Source organism: Aythya ferina, assembly GCF_964211825.1.
Source record: "Aythya ferina genome assembly, chromosome: 1".
NCBI lineage: Eukaryota > Metazoa > Chordata > Aves > Anseriformes > Anatidae > Aythya > Aythya ferina.
The window spans coordinates 92,384,100-92,411,146 of record NC_140296.1 but is presented as its reverse complement, the minus strand read 5'-3'; the positions used below and the strand labels follow the sequence as shown (position 1 = coordinate 92,411,146).

General features: G+C 46.3%; 1 protein-coding gene across 20 annotated transcripts in view; it reads left to right on the top strand.

The window, feature by feature from the left end:
* The first annotated feature begins 15,799 nt into the window (after nt 1-15,799).
* PKNOX1 (PBX/knotted 1 homeobox 1) overlaps nt 15,800-27,047 on the top strand; it is a 45,445-nt gene continuing 34,197 nt past the window's right edge. For 7 of the 20 annotated variants that reach the window (XR_014696231.1, XR_014696232.1, XR_014696233.1 and 4 more), the window contains exons 1-2: nt 15,800-15,930; nt 25,264-25,351. The gene's annotated coding sequence lies outside the window, so the exon portion shown is untranslated. Of the gene's footprint in view, nt 15,931-18,702; nt 19,580-20,014; nt 25,105-25,263; nt 25,352-27,047 lie in introns of those variants that run through there. The other 13 variants (XM_084530346.1, XM_084530340.1, XM_084530339.1 and 10 more) reach the window with 8 other exon arrangements.

Here is a 27,047-nt window from a genome sequence, read left to right as displayed (position 1 = left end):
GGGTAAGTAGTACTTGTCTCTTGTGGCAGCGGTGTATGTGTGTTAGTAGATGAATGTAAATTTATATAATATGGCTGAGACATCTCAAAACCTGTGTCAGTGTAAAGGGAGAACACCATCTTCTGCTGCTGAAGGTTCTGGCATCCAGGTTCTGCAGTAATTAAAGCTATATAAAATATAAGAGAATCTCACGGGGCCGTTACTAATGATTTATACTACACTGATTACACTTTGAGAAATAACTTACTTCTATGGCTAGAATCGCTTGAATGTTATTTAAACGTGTGGGGAAAAACAGCAAAATGGTAAAATCAGCTCCTCGTGCTAATTGTTCAGTGGGACTGCTGCTGTTCCCACTTATTTTTTTCCACGATTAAAACTAACATGGCTGCCCAGCTTCACTCTCGCTCTGCAGAAAATGTGAGACATGAGGCACTTCTCAATATACGTTATCAGCAGTTGCAGTTGGTCTCAGTAAATTTTGTATTTCCATCCTATTAGTAACAGTCTTCTGCCCTCTGGGAAAGCTGCCTTGATGACCACCAGCTGTTGTGGGTTTGGTTCCATTTTGGCTTTTTGTTCATTTTGTGTTTTTTTGGTGTTAATTGGTCTTCGAGCAGTTGTACTTGCAACAGCTCCAGCATTTTCCATCACCTGTCTGTATTCTTTCAAGCAGCAGAATATGCGAGATCAAAGGGAACGTGGAGTCAGCGTTAGCAGTCTATCTGGCTAGTGGGCATGAATCCCTGGGTGCAATTACTAGAACAGCTATTTTATACTCAGACTTGGCAAAAATATGGTCAGAAGGATCAAGAGGCCTACATCAATCTGCTGCTCCGAGTTTCGAGTCAGAAACCTCTGGCGAGCGGTTTTATTGTCCTGTAAAAACTAAAAAGCATATTACTGACTCCAGCTATGAAATTTAAAATCAGCAAAAGCATAAATCCGCGTGCTGAGGAATAAAGAGCAGAGAGTCACTCGGAGCCACGAGTGGCAGCGCATACGCTGCACTTGTAAAAGGGCAAGAAATCTGCCGTTAGCGTTAAAAAGATGAAAGAATGAGGAAATGGCTCTTCGAAACGAGCTCCCTGACACTTCCCTTATGAAGGGCCCAGCGGAGGGCCGCGCTCAGGCTGCCGTGCTGTCGTGCACCGAGGCTCGGCGCAGCAACGCGAGCCCTGGCGTTTCGCTCTGTGCCGGTGCCGAAATGTATTCCTGCTCGCTTGTTTTGTGATGACAGGAGGAGGCTGCGAGCTGTCAGAGGGAATCCAAACAGTGGAAGCAAAAATCAGATGTTGCCCGCTAATATGCTGATGTGTTGGCGGAGTCTGCTCGCGGTAGCTGTGATCGCTCGCTGTTCCCAGTCGCCTCGCCTGCTTTTTATTTCTGAGGAGGGCTGGTGTTATAAACACTGAGTTAACCAGCTAAGGAGTGGGTTGAAACTGAAGTCTCTTGTTTTCACCCATTTCCTACGCTTTCCTGAGCTGGATGTGTAGCAGTATTTGAACCCATATCGAGATGAGGCCTTTTGCTAGCCCTTTTTCATAGCTATAGGAAAAAAAGGAGGAAAGAAAAAAAAAAAAGATGAATGCCTTTTGTATCTGTGCAACCCTATCTGAGTGTCTGGTGGTGGTCTTAGCCACACCTCTAAAATCGAGCTGGAATGTAAGGTCAAGGAACTTCATAACCTTTCTGGTACATGCGGTGCGTGTCTCGCATGCGTTTTGCTCAGTGAACAGCCTGACTGCCCTGGCGCGGGGGGATAATATAAGGAAGGGCACAGCTCAGGCTTTTCCCCACTGTTGTGTTTCCCTGGACTTCAAGGAAAAAAGCTTCATTTTTTGGTGTTTGACTCCTATCAGATGGCATTGTGTTTGAGTCATGTGCTAACATTTAAATTCCAGGCAGGATGTGATACAATATGCTCGTATGCTGTGATGTTATGAGAATGAGTGACTTTGTCTTGCTGTGCTCGGCACTTGTCAGATGCAGTCAGGAACCTTGTTTTAAAGAATGTGTAATCCAGGATATTCACATAATTCCTGGAAACCCTCACATGTGAAAGAAAGAAACCGAGTCACGGCACAGGCCTTGTGAAAAGCAGCTTTATAGAATCGGCGTAACTTCACAAGTGGGGTTTTCAGTGTAGATGGTGTGTTACTGTGGGAGTACACGAAAATCCAGAATGGGAATTCACTAACTTCTCATTAAAAAGATGAAACTCCTACTTGTCTTGTTCAAGGGAGTGATTTTTCTAACCTCAAATCCTCTGAATCTCTTCTAGCGTAGCAAACAACTTTCCTGCTAGTAAAATTGCTTTCAATAATTCCCTTGCACATGGATCCTTCAAAATTCATTTATGAACTGGACAGCAGTTGAAAACCCCAAATCTGAGGTCCAAAAGTAGTAATGAAAGCAGAGCTTGAGCTGATCACTTCAGGTATTGTAAAGTCAAGGGTTTTTTTGGCTGTCCTTTGTGCCTCCCCTGGCATCCAGTCATGGTAACCAGTGCAATCTACAAGGCCGTCTGCAAGATTTATTTTAAATGTGGGAGATGAGCCTTTTAGCTGGTCCACTTACAAATCTTCCAAAGCATGTCCCCAGCTTTCAACAAAACATGCTCAATGCAATTGAGCAAATGCAAAAAAAATGCAATTGTTCTGGTTGCCTGTAAACTCACGGGCCATAAAATACCTGCCTTTAGTCTTTTCTCCCACCACATGAGATGCTACTGGCAAAGCCACTTGTACAATTATGTTGTCTACATTTACATGTGAAGAATAAACAGTGAGAAGTTTGAAGGCTATCTGAAGGTAGTTCTTCCTTTAGCTGCTCATGGTGACGGGAACACGAGTTAAGAAGAGTCTTGAGGCTGTCCAAGTCTGCTGAAGCAGACTGCTGTAGCAGAGTGGGACTTTTCAGCTTTTTGCTGATCAGAGTCCTCCAGCTCACAAAAGGGGCTCTGGTGGGATTTTGTGGTCTTTGTGGCTTTGGGGATGCTTGTGAGAGCAGCCATTTGTCTGTACCGAATGATTTTATTTGCTGGTGGGCCCAGTCAGTTACTACTCCTGTCCTGTGAGAAAGGTAGTAGAAAACATGCACATGCTATCCTGTAGGATCATAACCTTAGAATCATGAAAATTGAGGTTGGAAGTGACCCCTTGAGATGATCAGTCCTCTGCTCTGCAGCAGGTGCAATGAGATCACGTTGTCCTGGGCCCTGGCTGGCTGAGTTTTGAGTATCTCCAAGGTTGGAGCTCCCATAGTCTCTCTGGTTACCTCCAGCGTTCCAACATCACCACAATTTAAAACAACAAGACACAGCTAACAAAAAAAAAAAAAAAATTAAAAAATCCCAAGCCATCCTATCGTGAGAGTTAACTGCAAAATAGAATAAGAGGGATGCAGCTCTGTAAATCTGTCGCCCCACAGAATACAGCCTATGGGCTGTGTGTTAACTCCTTCCTAAGGCTCCCAGAGCCCCTGCCAGGTATCTGAGTTAAAATTAGTGCCTAAAATTCTTAGCAGCAGTCTCGGTTTCTCCAGTCTGACATGCGCTTCAGCTGGCAGTACCCCTTTCCAAATCTGAGTGTTTTGTCGAGTCTGGAGAGTTCCTAAAGCAGTTAATATCCAGTTGGTTAGAAGTGACCTAATTAGGATTATTTGCGCCTTCTGGTTTTGTTGGTTGGGTCTGTGACGTGTTTTCTCTTTCTGTCTTATCTCCCCCCATCATTATGAGGTGCTTATGGTATTACGCTTTGCTGTTTGCAGAGTGGAGACGGATACACTCGGTTTCCAAAATCTATGACAGCATGTTTCCAGCCCTGGAGAGGGAACATGCAAGCCAAGACACCTTGTACTAGGCAAATGCCATTGCCCTCTATCAAAGGAGGGGGCAACAGTTACTTTTCCCTGGGGATTTGGAAAAGGACTTGAAAGAGCCACCCCTTCAAGCTTTCATGTCTCATTTTCATGCACTCTTTTGTCCTAGAAGCATCTCCTATGCTTAATTTAGTTTAAAATCGTGCCAGACCAGACCTCTCTAAACTGCACTGACGCTTCCCCAGCTCCCCTGGGGTGTCCTTAAAAGCGGCCTATATTCTGTTATACTAGGACGGGGATAATTGTGAGGAAAGAAACTCAGACGATAGAAAACAGAAGGCTAACGTAGCAGCTGGGAGCAAGGATGGCCCTCATGGCTCAGGTGTGGGGCTGGCTCCAGGTTCGTTTGCGAGACCCCTGGCTGCCTGCGTAACCTTTGGCAAGTCGCATCAGCTCTTGGGTTCTCGGCGTCGTTTTATAGATGAGGAGTTAGTGGTCCCAGCTTTCTCTTTGTTCCTCATGTCTATTTACAGAGCAACTCGGACTGAAAACTCGTAAGAAAATAAAGTGTTTTGTTTTGTTTTGTTTTGTTTTCCTGCGTCTTCTATGTCGAGCACGCATATTGTTTAGAAACTCTGAGCTAATTCAGGTTCTCCCAGGAGACGCGGTGCTTGTTAAAACGTTGACAAAAATATGCTACAGATAGCCTACACAGAAATGCCAGCGATTCTGAAATTGCATTTCAGGCAATGGCAAGGCCGTTTAGATACAAAAAAAAAAAAAAAAAAAGCTTTATGACTGTTCCAAATACAACTTCCAAATAGTGGAAGACTGTTAACAGACGGGAAAAATTGGGGAGGTATCCAAAACCAGCAATCCACCCTGGTGAGAAATCCAGCTGCTGGGAAGTGGAATGGTGCTGGAATTCATACCAGGTTGTTGTCTCTGGACACCAGTCAATGGCCTCCATCTTTTATATCGCCCTCCCATTAGCAATACGGATCCGGTGGTTTTAAACTCTTTTTCTCTTGGTGGCTGGGCAAGCAGAAGGAGCTTTTTCTCTCGGGTCCTGAGGAAGCTTTCCAAAGCTGTTGTCCAGAGGAGGGACACCACGGCTCTGCCCTGCTCCTGAAGGTGGCTGTGGGGCAGAGACAAACCCACCAGCCTGCCCTTCCTCCAGCTGGTTTCCTCCTGCTGGGCCCTCAGCTGCTCACCTTCACAGCCTCCCTCTGCTCTGAGCATCCTTAGGACTCTTCCCCCAGTGTGCTTTCTTTGGCACAACGCTGGGGAAGCAGTCTGTCCGAAAACCTCAAGACACCCCGTCCCCTCCCTGCAAATTTGAGGCGACTATAAGAAAAAAAAAAAAAAAAAGAGATCTAAAGAAAAAAAAAATAATAGAGAGCTCTTTTCCTTGATGTTAGTAGTACGTTTACGATTGTGGGGTGGTTTTTGGTTGTTGTTTTTTTTTTTTGTTTTTTTTTTTTTTTGAGATTTTCCACATAGCCTTGAGGAACGGGGGAAGCGCTTTTCCTGGATGTTAAGACTTCAGGTAACAACTGCACGGCTCCAGCTGCCCGGTGTCCGCGGGCAAGCGTTCAGAGACCTGGCAGCACTTCAAGCGACCGAGTGCAAGCACCGTGCTCGCTCCGGGCGTCCCCCTTGCCCTTTGGCTCCCAGCAGCCGTGCTGCTGACCCCTCTGCTCCTCTTCCCCCTGCCGCAGCACGGGACGGGCCCCAGCAGCAGCGAGGAGGCGGCCGGCCGGAGGCTGACTTCGAAAGGCATCATTGCATCTCCTCACGTCACGCCGGGTAAGTGATCTTTGCCGTCCGACGGGCCAGGATTTTCCTTTTTTTTTTTTCTTCTTGGCCAGGGATGTAGGTGCCGTGCAAACTGACCGCAGAGATTCTGCTGTATCAGCAAGCAAATCTTCCCCTCCATCAGTGGCGAGGTAGCTTTTCAGCCCTGAAACGTAACGCACGCTAAGAAAGATCTCTGCTGGACGCCTTTCAAATCCCCTTTAAATGAACTGTTTGTAACCTTGTTAGGATTTTTTTTTTCCCTCATTTTTAATGTTTATATCATTCAAATGGAAATATTAAAACCAGCACTAGCAATAAAGACAGTTGCCAGTAAAATAAACAGTTTGGCCTCTGACTGCACAGAGGAAGCAGACCGACTCAAGGAAACATTTTCTAAAAGTCACTTTTCTAACCGTGAGGCTACCCAAATATAGCTATTTCTTATTTAAAACCTGCACTATTTTGTAGCTTAAACTAATCCACACATCTAACTTAATGTAGAAGAGCATGTTAATTGACACTCCTCTTCCTCAGCAACACTGAGTAAGGACGCTAGACTGATATATGAACTACAAAGCAAAAGTGAATAGGAAGCAATAGAGAGGTATTTCTGAGGCTCCAAAAAGAGTTTGCAAGCAATAAATAACAAACTAACATGAAATAACAGTTAGATGTATGTGGGATGCTGGTAACATTCTGGCTCTGGTTGAATCACGTGGAAAAATTAGGATAGGCTTCTCTAATGCCAGACTTTTGCCTTGTCTCTTTAAAACTCTTTTGGTGAAACTCATAGGGAGGTATGTCTTGCCCAGTTTGCATTTACTGTTGTAAAAGTATACGTATGTAGAAGACTCACTGGTAGGGGATCACATATGGGACTCTATCCTTGAAGTCACTAAGCTGGTGAGTGTATTTTACACCTATTTATGTTGAGCGTGCTCAGCAACTTGCATGAGGAATGCCATGTCCTGAAGGGCTGACTTCCTAATTTGTGGCTCTGTATATTAGTTCCTTAATGAACACACACTTGTGTTTCTTTATTATCATTATTACTTTAAAGGTTTCAAAACTCCTCACAGCTCCCGTTCCTTTTTCCGTAAGCCCCGCTACCCCTTCTTCGACACTCTGACTTTCTAGATTTCAGATCTTGGCTACGGTGTTGAGGATCAGGTTGCCGGCTGGGGACATCTGGATAGGTTTGAGATCCGTGCATATCATAATCAAATCTCCTAGCTATACGTTTTGAGTCCATGTTTTCTTTCCTCCTCTCTATTTCTCGTTGTCTTGTGTCTTCTGTGTTTGTTTGAGTGAATCCAGTCTCACGCTATTATTATAGAAATGCTTTCCTCACGCACGGTATGATTTTTTATAGCTTTAAATTTGTTTTCTTTCTTTCTTTCCATCACATATTTAAATAGGTAGAATAAGTTAGGTAATACGTACACAGGGACTGCTCCACCACGGAACGGAGCTTTAAGTATCTCTGTTAACACATGCTGCAGCCAAAGAAGTTTACAGCATGCAGAGGGAAAAGGTTATTGTTAGTGTAACTGAATAAGTATTAGGGTTAATATATAATGTATAGGTCTATGTAATGGATAGTTTTTATTCATCATAAAATGTTCAAATGACTTGCAGATGTATGACTGCTGCAGCTGTTGCAGACCTTGTAATGGCATTAGGCTGTGACTCAGAGCGCAGCCCCTTTGCCAAGAGATTCTGGCAGCGGCCGCAGTTGTGATATTCCCATTGAAAAAAGTATTGTCAGCTGTGGAGACGGTGATACAAAACCAAACTGGTGTACGAGAAAGGGGCAAGGCTGGGTCTGGGTACGACGGGAAAGCGAGGACTCTGAACGTTTCTGTTGTTTTGACGTTTTATTGTACCAGCAGCGTCCCGCTGCTACGTGGGGAGCAGCTGGAATTTATAGTCGCTACAGGTTGTGGCTACAGGCAGCTTCTGTTACACTAATTGGGGGAAAACATAGAAAATACCAAACCTTTGATAATACGAAATGCTGTTCCTGGGTTTTAAAAAGGAAAGCTACTGTTCCTAGGAGTAGGTAGAATTGCATCTCACTGTGCGAATGCGGTCTGTTGCACCAGCTTTGCAGGACGAAAGCTAGGCTGCTTTCTGCCTTTGGAGATTGTATGGTCAGGGAATACGCTTACTAGCTGTCAAAAGAATGCCATCGTCCTGTGGATGCATGCAGTACTGTGAAATAGTACTGAGAAAAAAAAAAAAAAACATGTTTTGTGTTTGTTTTTGTGGGTCTGATTGAAATAAGAAGAATAAGGAAGACTAACCTCTGAAATAGGCACACATTTTATACATGGGATGTCATACTGAAATAAGTATACTGGTCTGATCCAGCTTTTTGGTTCCTGCACAACTGGAAAAGCAGAAGCACGATCACTTTTAGAAGGCAGTGCCAGGGTGCAGTGACAATACCCCAAAACTGGGAATGAGAGAAGCAGGTCCTAGGGACAAAGCTGAACTCTAAGTCTCTGAAATGGTGAGGGAACATAACCTGTCCGTTCAGAGCTTATTTTATTGCTGCCTTTTCTGATGCTTTAAACTACTGATGGAGTGTGTTGGTTAGATATGGAATGGACTGCAGTGCTGACTCCTGCTTTCCACCAACAGGTACAAAGTCATAAGCAGTAATGTTTCTGGCAGTTTTCAAAGGCCTCTGCAGTGCCGTATCTTTGAAGCTAAAGCCACCAAAATATGCAGAATATTATAAAAGTGATGCAATGTGTATGAACTTCACTAACTACATTTCACAAAAGAAAATCCATCCCCTATGCCTTATACGTTAGTAAAAGAGAATGAGTTGCTAATGCTTCTTCTCCAGGGTCTGAAATTCCCTGGAGAGGACAGAAAACACTAGGCAGCACGACTGTGTTGGGGCTAGGAGCTGAGAGCTAGCTCTCCCCTATCCAGGGTAACTCATTTGGTCCTCACCAAGGTTTTTCTGGAGAACTCTGCTGGGGTCCGGTCATCAGGAAGCCGTGCATGGCAGCAGCGGGTTATTGGGCATGCCAAAAAATTCACCTTGCCTTAGGGGCTGGGGACTGTAACAGAGAACAGTTTGGAGGTTTTAAGTCTCTCACTGCAAATCTGCACCTGCTCTGGGGGATAGAAGTCGCTGCCCTGAAGCCTCCAGGTGAGACCCTGCATGGATCATGGAGGTGGGCCAGCGTCCTGGGGCAGCGCAGAGCTTTGGGAGCAGGCCTCTTGGGACATGCCCATGTGGCACAAAGCAGCTTGGCACTGTAGATGCCCGGCTCAGGTCTGAACAGGCCAGTATGTCTCAGGGGAAGGAGCAGAGCTTGGCGGGGGTACAGCATGGATCCCACAAGCAGCACTGCTGGGCTCATGTAGTGCTCGGTCTCCAGCTGACTCGCCTTGCTGCGCAGCCCACCCGCTGACCCGGGCACAGCATGGGCTTGGTATTACTCCTGCTGCTTCCAGAGCCAAAGCTATGTCATGCAGAGCCTGGGTAGGGATCTCTGTACCCTAATGCTCCACAAGCTGTTGATTTGTCCCTTCTTTCCTGGAACGCCTTCTTGCTAATAAACCTTGGTGAAAATGTCTGGGAAGTCTCCTGTACCTCCTCTTCCTTGTGAGGAGGGGCAGGCTTAGGGGTCTCAACTCCTGGCTGGCAAAAAGACATTATAGAAATGCAGTCTGTAAGGGGGTTCAGAAAAGGGAAGGGAGGAGTTAATGGTGGAGAAGACTGTCAGTAGCTATCGGATGTGATGGCCTGACTGAAGCTTAGGTTTCAGAAAGGTGCTGATCCCCAGGAGCAACAAAGAGACACAAGGGGAAGGCTGATCCCGTGGTTTCCATGTTTCTTGCACTCTTTCACCAAGTGTTTACTGTTGGGACTCAAGGCACTTTGGCCCACATGGTTGTTGTGATGTGAAGTTGGCAGGAAGCATTGCCCTGCAGTTGAGAATTAGTTGCCAACGAGGTCCCCCGGGTTGGTCATGCACCCATGTGTCAGTCTCGTACCCTGGTGACAACAGCCCTCTGTGTGGAGGAAGAGCCTGAAAGCTCTCCATTAGTGGGAATGCTGCCCCAAACATCGACAGCCGGCTGATCCAGAGCCTGGTCCAGGTGTGTGACCCCTCCAGAGGGAGGATTTTGTCTCCATGTGGTGGTAGGACCGCGTGTCACACCTGGACTGGCGGTGCGGGCCTGCAGGTGGTGTAAGTCCCACAGCAGGGACCATGGCAGGGGGCTTGTCTGCTTTCAGCCCAGGCATGGCAGGGAGGATGGGGAGCATTTGTGGATCGCTTCTGCCCTTGGCATTTCCTATTTGCCTTTAGCTCAGTGCAGACGTGTGTGTGGAGCTCAGCTTTTCTTTCGCCTTGTGCTAGGAGCTAAGGTATCTGGCTAGACGGTCACATTAGGCAGCGAGGCACCTAATCCTCACCGAAGGCCGCCTAATCCTCTCAGCTTAATGGCCTTCTACTCCTTCAGATACTCCCGTCTTTCTTTTTTTTCTCTGTTTGCTAAGCAATTGCTTCCTTTCCTCTTCCACTTGTTGGGAGCAGGCTGGCCGGCCGGCCATCCTCCCTCCCCGCTACCAATGCCTCTCAGTTCTGCTGGCCTCCAAAATGCAGAAACCCATAAAAGCAGCTGGAAGTAAATGAGTAATGGAGAGGAAAGCCGGGTCTCAATGGACTGGAGAAAGTGCTCTGTAGACCACTGTTTGAGAACCTCTCATTAATGCTTCCCGATTATTTTTTTCTGCATTTCAATTTGCCGAATCCAACTCCTGCTCCAGCCAGTGGGAATTGTTCCACTGACTTCTGTGAGAGTTGGATCTAGCCCCTGGTCTGGAAGGTAAAACTAGTCTCACTGGTCTTCTTTTATTTCAGCTGGTTTCACTCTCTGCTTCTCAACTCCCAGAATAATGTGAATGCATTCATAGTCCTCCATGGTGGGATTCATGTAACGTGTCCTTTTTACATTTTTCTTAAAAATAAAGCAAACAAGATGTGTATCAGCAATTCCACCCCATTCCACCTCTGTCCTTCTGCTTTTCTGCTCCTCAGTCCTTTTTTTTTTTTTTTTTTTGCCCTCCCTACCCCTTCCACAGTGACGTAAATGAGAATATATCTTCCTAAGCATAACACATATTTTGGAAGAAACTTTGCAGTCCAACGACAAGATGCTCTCAACTTTTGGCATCACTAAAAGCAGAGGGTTTGCCCTCAGAAGGTAATCTGTTCGTAGTATCTCAAGTGGAAAAAAGGCACAGGGAGTTGTGAAAGATGTTTGTTCCATCACCATGGAACCCCCGGTGCAACTCCCAGGGCAAGGCATCGCACGAGGGGAGGCAATAGCGTTTTCCTACATCACAGTTCAGTCTTCAGCTTTTAAGCATACTCTGTGCTTCAGTGATAAGCTTTTTTTTTCTCCTTAAAATAGAAGTTTGTTCAAATTAACATCTCTGGTAGCCAAAAGTGAGCGGTGAAGAGCGTGGCACTCCAGAACGTACAGAAGGGAGCTTTATCTTAGAGAGCTTTGGGGTTTTATCCTCCAGATCTCCTAAAATTCTTTCCAAGCAACGTGTTAGATATTGGTAATGCAGTGACTCAACCATATAAACAGATGGAGTGAGTAGTATGCAGCCAGTGATTCAGCTAATGTACAGCTCTGGAAATCGCAATTTGATTTAACGAGAGGAGAAATGTTGAATAAGATATAGGATTTATCATTTTTCCTTTCCTGAAGGAGGCTCTCAGTAGTTTGCCTTTTCTCCCGAACAAAGGAGAAGGGGGAAAAGAATACAATAATCACTCATCAGAAAGGATGGCATCTTGATCCTGACGCAGAAACTCCTTCGAGCAGGGCTGCACTGCAGTGCCAGCTCTTGGTCCAAGCCCAAATCCTGCTGTGGGACATGAGCTCTTAATTTCTCCAGAGGGAGCGTTCCCAGCTGAGTTACACAGCTCTCCACGATCTAGCTGAAGCAAAGCTTGACATTTATTTAGACTGAGTTAACTCGTTAATTTCAGCTTTAAAATCTTAAAAGCCATATCCGTCATAAAACAAGTCGCACATTTTTCCCAGGCTCCTCCTGTACCACGTAAAGTTGCGGCCACAGATGTGAACGTGCTGTGCATGCCAACCGGGCGCACAAAGGTTGCTTTTTGGAAAGCTCTCCAAGCAGCCAGAGGATTACATCTAAGTCATTGACGCGCCTGATGGCAAACTTTCTCCCTAGGCGTGATAAAAGAAGAAACTGGTTTGCCATAGAGTCCTCCCATTGCTACGAGATCGTCACTTCAAAACTCACCTGATTTGTATGGAAATCTGGGGGAAAACCTGCTCTGCTTAGATTATTCCAATCTCCTTGCTGCAATTACAGCCTTTATTCAATAAATTAGGAGGGCAGATTACTGCCACCCGCATAGGAGCCCATCCCTTCTCTTCTATGTAAATGTTTCCTTTGAGAGCTTAATTATGAAAGAGTTGCAAAGCGCACCGTCTAGAGTAATGCTATGTATCTAAAATGAGAAATCTCCTCTTTCTGAATAGGTTTAATGCATATGAATGTTGTATTATGCACGCAGTTGTAGCATTTAGAACTTGGAAATTACTAAAAGGTGCCACAGCAATCCTAACCTGCCTAGCAACTGTACGTAGGATCCAGTTTTGCCCTCTGATACGTTTATGCAGTCCTGCTATCAGTAAATTGCAACTGAAAGGGTGTTTCAGAGAAGAGATCTGGGAGCGTGCTTTTCTCATTTGGTGAGACGGGACCTTAATAGCTTAGTGTTTGCAAATATGTGGTCCAACTGTGGGGAATGCTCTTATCTATCTGGGACAGTTCTCAGTAACCAGCTAAGGCCCTGGCTCTGCAAACATATCTGTGCTTGCTTTAAGGAATGAGCTGCGCTTAATGAGCGTATTTAATATGCACAATGCGTAGAAGTAACAGCAGTTTGAGAATCTGAGTATTCTGTTATTTGCAGTTGCCAGCCTAAATATTACTGAACCTAATTTTTACGTGCTTGTAATTTGCAAATACAAAGGATTAAAATGGCATTTTATTCAGCCTTCTGTGCAGCTTGTGAGTTTTCACTTAAAAAAAAAAAAAAAAAAAAAGCAGTCTCACCATCGGACTGAAGTGAGTACACCTAGGCCAGTGGAAGTTCAGAGCACAAAACTACACAAATTATGCAACAATCCTCACAAAATGTGTAGTATAGAGGATTCCCTCCCGATAGCTGCCTTCGGTCTTGTGTATTGGACCCTCATCCTTCTGCAAAACTGATGAGGGACAACACACTATGTTTGGATGTTCAGAAATAAAGAAAAGGATACCTATCCTTTCCTCTGATCCATTTTTTTTCTTTCTCTCTTTTGTCGTTGTTTGCTTGGTTTTATTTGTCTTTGAATTACTCTTCTCAATTACTTCTTCATTCCTTTTCCCTGCTCCTCTCCTTCCAGTTCCTTCCGTTTTCCAAATGTTGCATGCTTCCCTCAAAAGCCTTGCCATTTGTAGTGCCCTTCTTAAATCTGCATCTTCTGGAGTCATTTCAGCTGGTGTATTTTATAAAAGCAAGCTTCTTAGCTTTCAAGCCTGCAGAGGCTGTATCAGAGAGACCATAAGATAAAATGAAAACCAGGGACTTCTCATCAGTGGCTGTGAACAGTGAATTCGAGGGGCTTAGAGATAGGTGGTGGGAAGGTACAAGTTAGATCAAGGGTCATTTTTGGGTTACTTGCTTATGGGAATGAGGTTTATGTGGCTATGTCATGTGGGTACAGGTGTATTTGGGGATGTATCCATGCCATTTAATAACATCTGAACCTAGCGATTTACCTAAGCACCGTCTTAAGAGATAGGATTAAAGCTGTGCGAATAATGGAGCTCCTGTAGCTTTAACAAAAATGAGTTATCGAGGAGAGATGAACAGGAATCATCATCCAGAATACTTGCTGGGTGATGGGAAGTCTGCAGCAGGAGCTTTTCGGCAACAGAGTGCCCTGATGGAAAGAGCCCTTATGCACACCACAGCTTCGGATGAGATTTCGGTCAAAGCTTACATTTGCCTAGACCCTAAAGTTACCCAGTTGTGAGGCATGCAGGGAGGGACCTAGGCTTGCTTTGTGCTGGTGCTTGGGAAATCGCGTGAGTTAGGATCAAGGGAGTTAGAATGTGTATCTGTGCTATGGAAAGTGTAAGGGATTGAGAAGGAAAAAAAAAAGTGGAATAAGATTAATTACAAAGGAGACCACTAAATGAGATTACAGGGGTGAGGGGAAGAGAGCAGAGAGGAACTTCTACACTTGTTGTGTGTGAGGGAGGAGCTGGGGAAGAGAAAGTGGCAGGCAGGAAAAGAAGGGCAAGTGAAGGGAAGCAGGAGAAAGGAAAATGAAAGTTGGGAAAGGCAATAAGAAAGGCTTTGAAGATACCTGGGAGAAAGGATTAAATAGAAACTAAATTAGTCTGCATTTAATCTGTTCTTTCTCAGAAGGAATCAGTGAAGTCCTGTCCAAAGAAGCACGGGCAAAGCAGATGGAGAACAAAGGGTTTGCAGGGTGAATCAAATCTGAGGAGAAGGCAGGTCCGGGCATGGGAACCAGTTAATGTGAGGCACTGTTTAGTGAATGTGTCACTAATGAATGTGTCAGGGATGGCGAGGGAGGAAAGTTGTGGTAGGAGAAGTCAGCTTGGCCACAGGAATCCTATGAGAGATGTTGCATGGCGCAAGACCAGGAGTAGAGAACCAGGCTTTTGTGAGTAAGAGAAAACTGAGGTGGCTTTTGCTTTTTATAATGTAGTTTCTTTACATGATTCACGTGAACTTTTGAGCACCTTGGATCAGCCTGCTTCATTTTCTTTCCCACTTTCCCTGTGTGATGTACGAGCTCCTTCTGTGTTCGCCAGCCTGACGCCGCATGGTTCGGCCTGTACCAGGAGAAAAACATCTCGAAACGAACTGTGAGGGCTCTGCATGGCCTCGGGGGAGGACGAAACACCCGTTTTGCCAGCAGACAAATGGTGGCAGCGTGCGCAGCGCTGGGATCCCTCGGGACCCAGAGCAACCCTGTCACCAGGCAGGGTCCTGCCACAGCCAGGGAGGCCTGAAGGCAGAGCAAGCTGGCAGAATACGTAAGGGGGTATTTCTATTGCCAGCCTGCTAGCCAGAAAGCTTGTCAGCCTGGCAGCCTGCTGGCCAGACCTCCTCCAGGCACGTTGGAGGAGCGGTGCAGGCTGCAAGAGCCATGGGGCAGCGCCAGTTTGGAGGGGAATAGGGTGGAAGGGGAGGAGGTTTGAGGTGGGATTGGGGAAGGGGAGGAGGTTTGAGGTGGAATTGGGGAATAGGTTTGAAGTGGAATTGGGGAATAGGTTTGAGGTGGAATTGGGGAAGGGGATTAGGTCTGAAGTGGGATTGGGGAAGGGGAATTGGGGAAGGGGAATAGGTTAGAAGTGGAATTGGGGAAGGGGAATAGGTTTGAGGTGGAATTGGGGAAGGGGAGGAGGTTTGAAGTGGATTTGGGGAGGGGGAGGAGGTTTGAGGTGGATTTGGGGAAGGGGAGGAGGTTTGAAGTGGAATTGGGGAAGGGGAATAGGTTTGAGGTGGAATTGGGGAAGGGGAGGAGGTTTGAGGTGGAATTGGGGAAGGGGAGGAGGTTTCAAGTGGAATTGTGGAAGGAGACTGGGTTTTAATTGGAACTGGGAAAGGGGAATTGGAGAAGGGAAATAGAGGAAGGGGAGTAAGTGGGCAGGGGAATAAGCGGGTAGCTGCTGTGGCAGTCCCAGCGTGAAGGGGAGCGAGCGGGTAGCTGCTGTGCTTTGTGGGCACCACTGCGCCTGTGTCGGTGCGGAACAGTCTCCTAAAATTTAATTTCCTCCTTCCTCTGACCACTCGCGCCTTGAAAGCGGGGTTGAGGCACCCCGGGGCCGTTGTGGCAGCCCGACACCCCCTGAGGCGAGGCGTCCCCCACATACCCCCCCAGCGCTCAGCCCCTTGGTACCTCCCTCCCCCCCCCATAACGAGGAAGTGGTTTCACCTCCCCTAGCGGAGGGCGGGGGGGAGGGCGTGGCATAAGACGCGACCACGCCCCCCTTCATGCATATTCACGACGGGGCCCGGCGGCCCCGCCCCCGCGCAGGGCGGTGAGCAGCGCCGGGGCGTGGCGCGGCGGCGCGCTGGCGTGGGGCCTCGGCGCGGGCGGCCATTGGCCCGGCGCGGCTGTGCGCGGTGACGCGCGGCGCGGCGGTGCGGGTCCCGATTGCTGCAGCCGCTTGTCAGTGTGACGAAGATTGGCACCCAGGTAAGCGCTGTCACTCAAACCCGCGCCCAGCCACACACACACGCACACACGCGCGGCAACCGCGCCGCCGCCTGCGCGCCCGCCCGCCCGCACGGCTTGCACGGGCGCCGCTCGGGCTCCGGCTCCCGCTGCACGGCACCGGGAGGAGGAGGAGGAGGGGAGGGAGGGGTGGGAGGGGGGGGAGCAGCGGGAGCCGCGGCCGGGCACGGGCGGAGGGGAGGGAGGGGAGGGAGGGGGAGGGGAGGGGAGGGAGGGGGGGGGGCGCTCGCGCCGCGGCTCGCGCCGAGGTGGGGGGGGGGGGGGGGAGGGGGGGGATGAGGGAGGGGAGGGGGGAGCGAGGAAATTTCTGGAACCGCCGCCCGCTGGCGGGGGCGCGCGAGGGAGCGCGCACGGGGGAAGAAGTGTGAGGGGGGGGGAGTCTTAAAGGAGCCCCGCGGGGAGCTCCTCGCCCCCCCACACCGCCACCCGAGGGTGTTACAGGAGGGTTCGTGGGGTGGAAGCCGCCGCCGGGTTCGTGTGGCCCCTCTCGCTGAGGCGGCCCCCGCGGGCGTTGGGTTTGAATTTTTGAAAAAGGAGGAACGGGGGTGCCGTTGGGTGCGGAGAGCCCCTCGGTGTGGCGCTGGGTTTAACCCGCCCCGAGCCAGCAACCCCCTCACCTCCAAAACCACCAATTCCCGATTTCTTTACACCCCAAACCACCAATTCCCGGTTTCTTTACACCCCAAACCACCAATTCCCAATTTCTTTACACCCCAAACCACCAATTCCCAATTTCTTTACACCCCAAACCACCAATTCCCAATTTCTTTACACCCCAAACCACCAATTCCCAATTTCTTTACACCCCAAACCACCAATTCCCAATTCCTTTACACCCCAAACCACCAGTTCTGAATTCCCTCCCCTCCAAACCCACCAATTCCCCATTTCTCCCCACACGTCCTGTCAGCTTATTACCAATACCATCTATACGTCTCTCCTCAGCGCCCTGCTTGCACCTTTCCTTGTCATTTTACGATTAAAACACCTCCACAAAAACCCTCCGACGCTGCTCATTGTCACCGACCCGCGTGATTTTGGGACGTACATTTTTTTTTTTTAGTCTGTGTATCCCCAGCCACATAAACGTCTCTGGCTTGTACCTGCCTCCCGTCTGGTCCCCGTGCAGTTAAACTGCCTCACTGGGCTGGAGTTTTATCTCCTCGCCGTTTCCTGTGTGCTAAGAGGAAAAGAAAAGCCTTCAAGTGTTTTTATTTTGTGTGTGCTGCTGGTACAGTTTGGAAATCAGACATATTTCCAAACGTATGTATTTGGAGATTTCACTTTGGCGTGTAAAACATGTCGACGTGCCTTTTATATTAAAGACGTAACAGTTTATTCGTATGATTCCTCAATCTGGATAACGTGGCAAAGATGTGGCTTGTCTCTTGAGGTATTCCTATCCAGAAGTAACGTGTTAAAACTTAAGTCCTTGCAGCCTTCCCTGAGTGCAACTAAAAAGAGCAGAGTTGGGCGAATGAAGTGCACGCGGTCATGCTAAATTCTCGAGTCTTACGCAGTGGATGTGCCCCCTGGAAGCTGCACTTTCTTTCTTTTTCAGAGTTTTGCTTTTGGCCTGTATTGTTCTCACCCCTTAGCCCGTCCTGTAAGTGCAGCGCTGTAGGAAAGTCACAGCAATTCCGCTTGCTACTACAGCAAATTCAGAAGCGTGTGAGAAGCAGACGAGTTTCCCAGAACAGAGTGACTCTTTCTTTCGCTGTTACTAAGCCTTGCTCTGACAGCCAGGAGCCTGTGGCCCGCAAACCCTCTCCTGTGGTGTTTCCATCCCGCGAGGAGAGAGGTGTAGGCTGGCTTGGCTGACAGAGCATTGCTCCGTGCTCCAGGAGCCTGATGCTGCCTCGGCAAAACCGGCACACGTGAAAGTTCAAAACAAAGCAGATTAATATTTTAATTTCGGTGTAAGTGAGGCTGGATCCATTTGCGTCTGTGTGCGAAATTTAAAATTCCGCAAATGCTACTTCTGCCTTGCAGCAGCAGCAGCTGGTTGCTTCGGTCTCGCTTGTTGAGAGAGTTGGGAGGTTTACAAATGATAAGTCTCTCGGGGGGTTGTTTTACCACAGCTCGGTGCTGTACAAAATGTAAAACAACTTAGTGCTCTTCTAAGCAGAGGCTTCCGAGAGCAAGGAAAAAAGCTGCTGATAGAGTGCTTTCCTTTGCTTGCTCGCTGCCAGATGTTGCCAAAGCATTTTACCCAGCTCATTACAGCTCTGCCTGAGATAATCGAATGCTAAAATATTCACGCTGGTTAGCGGGTTCTTCACTCCGATCAGCCAGGCTGTTTCGTGTCACAACTGTGTGGTGTTGGTAGCACAAGTGGAGCTGGAAGCGGGGCAGAAAATAAAGATGCCAAGAATCTGGAAATGCCAATCTTTTTGTTGCTGGAGCATTGCCGTGCTTTTAGGAAGTTGGTAACAGGCAGCAACTTGGGTTCTGTGCCAGCAGCATGGGGATACTGGGTCGTGTATGTTACCGAAGGATAAAAAGGAAGTCAGTGTTAGAACTGGAAGTAAAATTTGGGGCTGCTTGGCTTCACCTACTCACTTATGGGCCTTCATACAAACACACTCGTTTGTTTTTAATGCAGCAACTATTCCAGGCCCATGGTCTCTCTCTTTTTTTTTTTTTTTTTTTTTTTTCCTTCCCTACACGTATGTGTAAAGGAGCTCTTTGCTCTTTTTTTTTTTTCTTTCTTTTTTTTTTTTTTTTTTTTTTGTCCCTACAGGAAAGCCATTTAAACATGTAAAACAGTCAAATGGAGGTTTTTGAAAATGGGAGGTAAATGACTGATAATCCCATACTGCCCCTGAGCCTGCTGTTCAGACAAATAGGGAGACTGCGGAGTACTGAATGGGGGAATTTTGTTTATTTATTTATTTATTTACCGCTAAACTTCAATTTATACTTTGCTTGTGAGCTTTTCAAATTCTCTGCTTTTTCTCAAGTACAGAGGGAAAATCTGTTTTTAAAAAAAAAATCGGAAATCTGGCTATGGTTCACATCCTGCTTAGCTTTTTGCAAACTGCATAGCAAACAAAACAATGGGAAAAAGGGTATTATAACACTTTAGTACTGAAAAAAAATAAATTCCAAGTCTTTCATGTTCAAAAGAAACAGAGGTTTGTAAGACAGAAAGCGGAGCTTTGTGCATGCCTAGAGAATAGGGGAATGAAAACGTGTGCGCTGTGCTGTATGTTTAATAGCTAAAAAACGTCCAGGTCTGTCTCCGCTCACGTAATTCGCATCTTCTAGTCCCACCTGTGTGTGTTGTAGGCCATGACAACTTGGGGTTTTTATTGTTTTTAAAGGTGTTTTCAGTAGCTTATTTCTTAGTCATACTGAAATTTGCCATGATGTGTATATTTGAGCAGGGTTATTCCGGAAAGTTTAGGCTAAAATGACTCAGCAGTTTTGAAAAAGACATCAGGAGAAAGTAAATACGGTGACTGAAAGAGGAAGAAAAAGTGTGTGTTTGGCTCAGTTAAGAGCATCTCAGCACTTGGGCTCTGGTATTGAGCGCTGCAGGGGTGAGGGGAAGGAGTGTGAGCGTCGACAGGGTGCGTGTGGCTGCTCCTAGGGGAACTTCAACAAGGTATAAGCTCTGAAAAAATGGTTCAAGTATATTGCTTGGCAAGTGCTTATGAAATCCTCAGCATATTCTGTGTAACGTGAGTGTTGTCCCGTCTGCTGCGCATCACCTGGCTGTGCAGTCGTCGTCTGGACCAAGTAGTTGAGCGTGATGCTTCCCGCAGCGGTAGGTGCTGGGTAAGTGCAATCCTGGGTGGTCTGCCTTCAGCTGCACCTCGGCCCCGGGGTGCTCAGGTGGCAGCGGCACTGATGAAGATTGGCAGTCACGGGGAGATGGGGACAGAGATGGAAGCCTGGTGGGAAAGCAGTAAGCCCAGGAGCATGGAAAGGACGGTGCTAGCAAAGCTACGGATGGTGAGAGCGGAGAGAATGAGAGGGCGAGAGGTGGGAAAGAGGAAACCTGATGTGGAAGGAAGAAGGGGCAGGGGGGGAGAGGCAGGGAGCACGAGGGGCACTGGCAGCAGCCTCCAGCACGAGAGGCTGGAGCGGGGAGCATCTGCCTTGCAGGAGGCAGTCAGACTGATGGCCTCTGGTTCGCTGTGCTCCGCTGTTTGCTGAGGAGCAGGAAGGGGAGAATTGTTGTTTAAATAAATGCCACTTTGAAAAGAAAACAGCGATTTGCTCCGGGGCTTCGCGTTAGTGGTGAAGTGGGGTTGTTGAGCCAAACGTTGGAATTGGAAAGGGAAAGGTGCTGGAAAAGTTGCTGAGCAATTGGAACCAGATCTGGCAGCTGCCGGGCTGGGATTTTGTTGCTTCAGATTCTCAGCTAGTCCAAGTTCATGCTTGGTTCATTGACAGGCTCACAAGTCCACTGAAAACTATTGGTTTTGAAATTGTCAAGGACATAAAAACAAAATCATTGACCACGGAGCGTCTCCGCGAAGTGTTTAAATGCCTGAAATGTGTAGAGGGGGGCTTGTTGCGTATTCAACATCTTAAGCCCATTTTAAAGGCAGTTATTAGCTAAATAAAACTCATCATCTTCCTTCGGTTGTACTTCAGTATCATTAGGGATTAGTCTGTTATAGAAGGAATCATTAGAAACTTTATTAGTTTTGTAAATAAGAATGTTGGAAAACTTACAGATGCCTATGAAGTGACATCCTCTATGAAAGTCCTGCTAACGTTGTAAAGCGTAATTAATAGCAATAAAGGCATAGTGAGATGGGTTCTTATTCTGGGTCTCCTTTATGAAAATAACTATAAACACAAAACACAATTTCAGTCATAGCTTATTGGGTGCTGATGCAAGTCTTGATTAAAATCAGACTCCCGGTTCTTGGGTGTAATTCATTTAGTTTAATTCATACGGCTAAGTAGGAAAGTTGTACCAGAAGCAGTTCCAGCTGCCCAACTGCTGCTACGTGTCCTCTGGTCTTCAAGCATTTCGTGGTTGCCTTTCTAACGCGGTCCTCCCATCACTACAGCAGCAAGGCAGGCACTGCGCCCTGTTTGATGCGAGGTCTGAAATGTCACAGTGACAGCGTCTTGGGTAAATCTTGAGGGACAAAATAATTCTTCTCTGCCCTGTAATAACTAGCTAGGTATGCGGCATCATGATGTGCGTGCCGGGATTCACAAACAAGGACCATAACGTCCTTCAGTCTGCAGTGTTAAGAATGCAGGGGGGGAAATAACTAAAGGAATCGTCTTTTACCGTGTGAGTAGTGGGAATGAATGAGGGAGTGATGGGAAACGCTTTTGCTCCCTCCTCCTCTTAATCCCACAGGAGTCTTGGAGCAATTAGAGAAGGAAGGTTTCCTTTCCCCCACATTTGGCTTTCCTTTTACCAAAATTTCCTTCCAGTCCCCTTAATTCCTTACTACTTCTTTATGGATCTAATAAAGCAGCATTGAATTACAGTGTGAAATGGGTAAGAGTAACTGAGATGCCGCAGGAAGTTTCTTGAATTTGAGTCTTAATGCTTGGAAGAATGAAGTCTTCATGACCATGAGGATTACTTTCTGCAATGCCAAGAGCTACCTGGAGCCAGGATGCTTAGGACGCTGAGACGACAGTCTTTTACGACCAGATTGGAGTAGGATTTCTTGTCTTTCTTGTAAAGAAGCACTATGGCAAACTGACGATTACATGAACCATGGTTGTGTGCGCTTCCCCAAAAACGAGTTGGTGCAGACCCGAAGGACGTATGCAGAATTAAGGAGCTGAAGACCCAGCTGCCCTGAATTCTGCTTCCATTGCTGTGCCTTGAGAAATTTGTTACCTTACACATCCTTAACATCTACTTTATCAGTTACTGCATATGCAACTGTAGCTTGTACTACAGAAAAAAAAAAAAGAGTGCTACTTTTTTATACAGTACTTTTCTGTATTTGGTACCTACAAATGGGAGGATTTCCAGAACCCCTTTAAAATTCAGGGAGCAGGGTTTGCTCAACTTGTGTGAACTGCTAAAGGGACACAAGTCTTTTCATGAGGTGGTTTGTCGTTTATCATGCTGAGTGGCAGTGTGTGGTGATGCTTGGAAGATAAAAGCCTTTGATGCAGATTCTTTGTACGCCTTGTTAAATTATCACATGGGATGATTGGAAAAAAGGAATGCAGTGGAGAATTAATGGGACAAGAAGGCAGTACATACAGTATTGGAGTGGTCCTGGTGAAGGAAGTCAGTGTTACACAGTACATACATTCAAAATCCTGCATGCACAGGGAGGTTAATGATAGGTTGCAGCTTGTATTTCTGAAGAAATTCACCTTTAGCAGTGAATTTTAATTTATTTTTAATTTTCGGTTTCTTAAAGTATAAGGTGCATTCTTTTTAATTTAATCTCGTCTTCGTTCAGATTAATACATAAATAACTTCATTGCATCACCAAACAATCAAGGGGAAAAAAATGACACAAAGTAAATCTCATTTTACTGCAGCAGAAAATTGGTTTGGGGGCTTTTTTAGGGCTCGTCTCCCAGGGAAATTGACAGAGGAGCTGTTGTGTAATAACTGGTTAGCTGTATCTGGGTAGTGCAACTCCCCGAGGCTGGTATTATATTCCTGAACAGGAGCGTCGTCTTTCTGAAAGTGCAGTATTTCTAAATAATGACCGCACTGCGAAACTACAAAAGACAGAGGAAATGAAAGCCACCTTGCTCCTGAATGCGGCCCACGTTCTCGTCAAGCGCAGTTTTAATAAACTTGCATGCAGCAACTTCACATTGGTTTGGTTGTCTTAATTTTACTAACCATCTCTCTGTAGGCAGCTTGATGGAGATAAAGACCCATTGCAGCAGGGCTAGAATGAATTTCTGCCTGCAAGTTGTCATCTATACTCCACATTTTGCTTCATTATTAGTATTTGAGTCTATAAACATATCAATGTATCTCACCCTTAATGTAGTTGTCTATATGACTGCATGCACAGGTCTTTGTTTCTTCCTGCCATGCAAAATGAGCGTGGTTGAGCAGAGGCTTCATTTGTGCTTGAGTGAACAAGGCCGTATTTTACCTTGGAACAAAAACCTTTAGCTGTGATACAGTTTTCAAGTGACAAAGCAAGCAGCCATCTGTTGTGGTGTTGTAGCTGTCTTCTCTACCTTGATAACGGGACTTCAGAGCTCATCTGCAAGAGGGGTAAGAGGAAGAAGACACGCTGGCAGTGGTAATTCCAAGCTTAGGCCCCACAGTGCCTTGATATTGTCCCCAGCCTTTAACACCACGTCTGCTCCCTGTTCTTGCCTCCTCTGAGACAGATGGGAGGACAAAACAAGCAAGTTCGGATCTCAATCATTTTCTCCTCTGATACGTTTTAGGGTAGACTCTGTAGTCTCAATCTCTCTCAAGTGTCTTTTGGAAGAAATCATCAAGACTGCAATGTTCTCTGGCTCCTCAGCCAAACCTCTTCCTCTGTAGCATCTTCCACCTGGGCCTGTGTTTCTTGAGTACCTCCTTCCTTCTGCCCTCAATTGCTCATACACGTGGTCGGGAGGCTTGCTGATACCAGCTGCAGGCTTTGCCAGGAAGGGCCAGTTTCTTCTTTGTACGTGCTCTATTTCTTGAGTGATGCAGTCTGGCAGCAGTGGTGCGCAGGGTTCATTGCTGCGGTAGTTTCTGAGTGGAAGGAAGAGCAGGCTCTCCAGAATGACGACGTGAAGTGCTCCTTTAAGTCTGAGCAGAGACGAGGCGTGGATAATGCCCGTTTATCTGGCAGTGACCTACATTCAGAAGACTCTGGATAGTGAGACGTCCTGTATTTGAAAGTAGCCCTATAAGTTGAGGTAGGTGAAAACGAGTATCAAAATGACAGAACGTGGATAGTGTGTGAAGAAGGGGTGCGGTGTCTTCTCATGGCAGAGTTGAGAAGCTCCAAAAACGAGAGAAGGCCATTCCTGGGGGACACAGGTCTTTGAGAGCTTTAGAGAAAGCGTTGAGAACTAGCATCTCATCTGCCCTTCGAGGCTTCATGAGTGGGTACGCCAGTGTGGACTGAGACTCCTAGCCCAGTAGTTGATCTCCAACCAGTGACTAAATCACAGGCTGCCTTATAGCTCCCCTGAGTATCTTCCCAGCTCTTCCAGAGCGAGGTTTCATGTACTCGAGATGGCCTCTGTATTGGCTGGCCTTCAGCATTTTGTTTTTCTGTGAACTCGCCTGAAAAACCATTACTTGTACACTACGCACAGGTAAATTCTGGTTCTCAAGTGTAAATACCAACTTCATCTCGCCTCCAAAAATGGCGTTATCTTTGTTACAGGTTTTATACAGATGCCAAAACTGGGAACATGAGAACTTTTTGTGAGAAAGGGAGATAGTCCAACTCAAGACCTCAGCTGTGTGTTTTAGCCATCGTATTGTTTGGGTTGGCCTTTGTACAACATTAGTGCCAGGAACCTCCCCTGAGATAGTTTTGCAGGCCTTCTTTAGTGCTTTTCAGCAGTTGTGTTTTCTAAATGCTTTCGCTATCCTTGCTGCTTTGCTTGCACAATTGTTACTAGTCTGTAAAGTAGCTTTAATGTGTCATGCAATGTGAAATAAAATAAATAAAAGTAATTTTAAGTGATATTTTTTGAAAGCTTTTTAAAGTGGTTGATTAATTCTGTAGCAGAACCTGCCTTCTCTGAACATACGGTACCAATGATGGCTCATGCTCCTTCGTATGCTGCTACTGCTTACCTCGTAGCAGATTACTTGATTGTAGCCATCATTAGAATACATTCCACAGTCAAATCAAAGCATGATTATGAAGGAGACTTACACTGGGGGAAAGAGAAAAAAAAAGTCTTTGACCTTTCTTGGCTTCATGCTGAATTTTTATGCAGAACTTCCTTTAAACCACTGATGAGTTGTTCCTATTTGCATTTTGTAGTTTTATTTTGGGATGTGTCTTGTCTAGTCTAAGCAGACAGACAGTGAACCAGAGAGTGAAGAATTCAAGTGAAGATTCAAGAACAAATCAGCAGTCCAAACAGAGCTTTCTGTTATGAGCATCAGCAAAGACGAAGATAAAGACGAAGAACAAATGTAATACCATCAGGGGCTACTGTCCCCAGTACTGTGGGACAGTAGGGGTGATACAGGTTATTAAAAATGCAGAAAAACTGCAAAGAAAAATGCCTCTCAGTTTGCTTCTTCCTTCGGTGGAAGAAAAACGTAAACTTTTCTTTCATCATAATCAGTCTCAGAAAGAATGTTTCGTGTCGTTGTCTCCTCCTGAACCTTTCTCTGTTGGTTCCTAGGTTCCTGCCCTGCACCTGGTCCGTCAGTGGGATTCCCTCTGCCGGGATGAGATAATGGCGTCTTCAGCCCGCTGAAGGAAGGAGAGGGGTGAGCAGCTTTCTCCCAGCAGGCTTTTGAGCTCTTTTAGAAAGCGGTGTGCCATGGGAGCAGATATCACTCTGCATTTTGATGCCAAGCAAAGCCAGTTCTAGATGCTTTTTGTGCATCAAACAGGCTTGAGGTTTTGATTCTTTTTAACTTCGTTGAATTGATTATAAGGGTGTGTGTTACACAGCAAACGCCAGGGCTCAAGTTAAGAATGAGTGAACAAATAGCCATACTGATTCTGCCCGTCGCCCGTTTCTCTCTGAAGTACTTCAAAAGGACGTATATAGGGGAAAATTAAAAGGAACAATTACGTGTTAACAAGTCAGTTGGGTAGTTTCTTCACAACCTTCAGACAGTTAGTGGCTGGTTTATACCCTGAAGCATAACCATTTATATCTCTTACAAACATCTGTTGTAGCTTGTATATGTTAAAAATGATATTACTGAACTCCAACAGCGTACTTGCACCTTCTGTTAACGTTACTGGGTGGTCCCTGTGCTCTTAATTATGAAGGGGTAAGTAGAGCAAGTGAGGAGTGATGGACGTGAAGTAATCACTTTGAGTACGTGTTTCAGCTCACCTTTAATCTTTTTGCTTAGACACTCTTTAACTTGCACAGGCTGCACATTTCTAATTATGATCACCCCTCTTGATTTAGCTTCCTTTCTACTCTACGTTTTACCTCCGCGCTTGTTTTTATTTAAAGGCTTGAATTGTTTCCCTTTCAGTTTGTTTTGCGAAACAAAATGCTTTCACGAATTCCTTTTCCCCACAGATGTCAGTGGTGTTTCTGGTTGCAGTTCATGTGTCAGCTTCCAGTTTACATGAAACGTTTCCTTGCGTTTTGTTTTCAAACTAAATAAAATGAGGTTAATTCTGTTCTGCGTGAAGCAGACTGGCAGACCCTCTCAGCCGCCGGCTATTTTTGTTGTCTGTAACTCTTTGAATGTAACACAACTGCACTGTTTTCCTTCTACTCTCAATTTCTTTCACAAAGAATAATTGGAATTTTTAAAGCTGAGCTGGCCAGGAGTCATGTGTGCTTAGGCCCGCTTCAGATACCTTAGGCCATATAGCGTTAGGCATAGCCGTGCTGGTTAAAGATGGTCCTGCTGTGAGTTGATAATCACCACACATGAACCAGAAATTACCACACTCGTAGGTCAGCCAAGAGCAGGGGTTGTGTGAGTGCACGGCAATGTGCCTGAGACAAAGTCAGCTGGTTTGCATCATAGCCACCTTTAACAGTGGGTCGAACTAGCCTGGCTGACTTTATGCAGAAGGGCTCAGCCGTCGTTCACGTGCTCGCTGAGCTCAGGGGTAGGGCTGTGGAAGCAATTAGCTCTGGCAGGGTGGCAGTGATAAACATCTGGGAGTGATACCAGCTTCATCTAGCATCGCTGCTTGCCGAACGAACATCTGCTGAGGCTGTGTATCTGCTAACTGGAACTGGGTGCCGGATCCTAAATTAGGTTATAAAAGCCAAATGTGTAAATACCTGAAAAGGTTCTTTTTCTTGAAGTCTAACACAGTTTGTTTCTAACCACTACTGGATAATGAGGAGATGTTTCTCTTTAGTGAACTAAAGTAATTCCTCAGTTAATTGCCTCAATTTAAGTGTGTCATTAGCTCAATTTGTTCTTCTTGATTTGCAGTAGTTGTCTTCACTAAATCTCATCAGTTGCTATCTTGCCT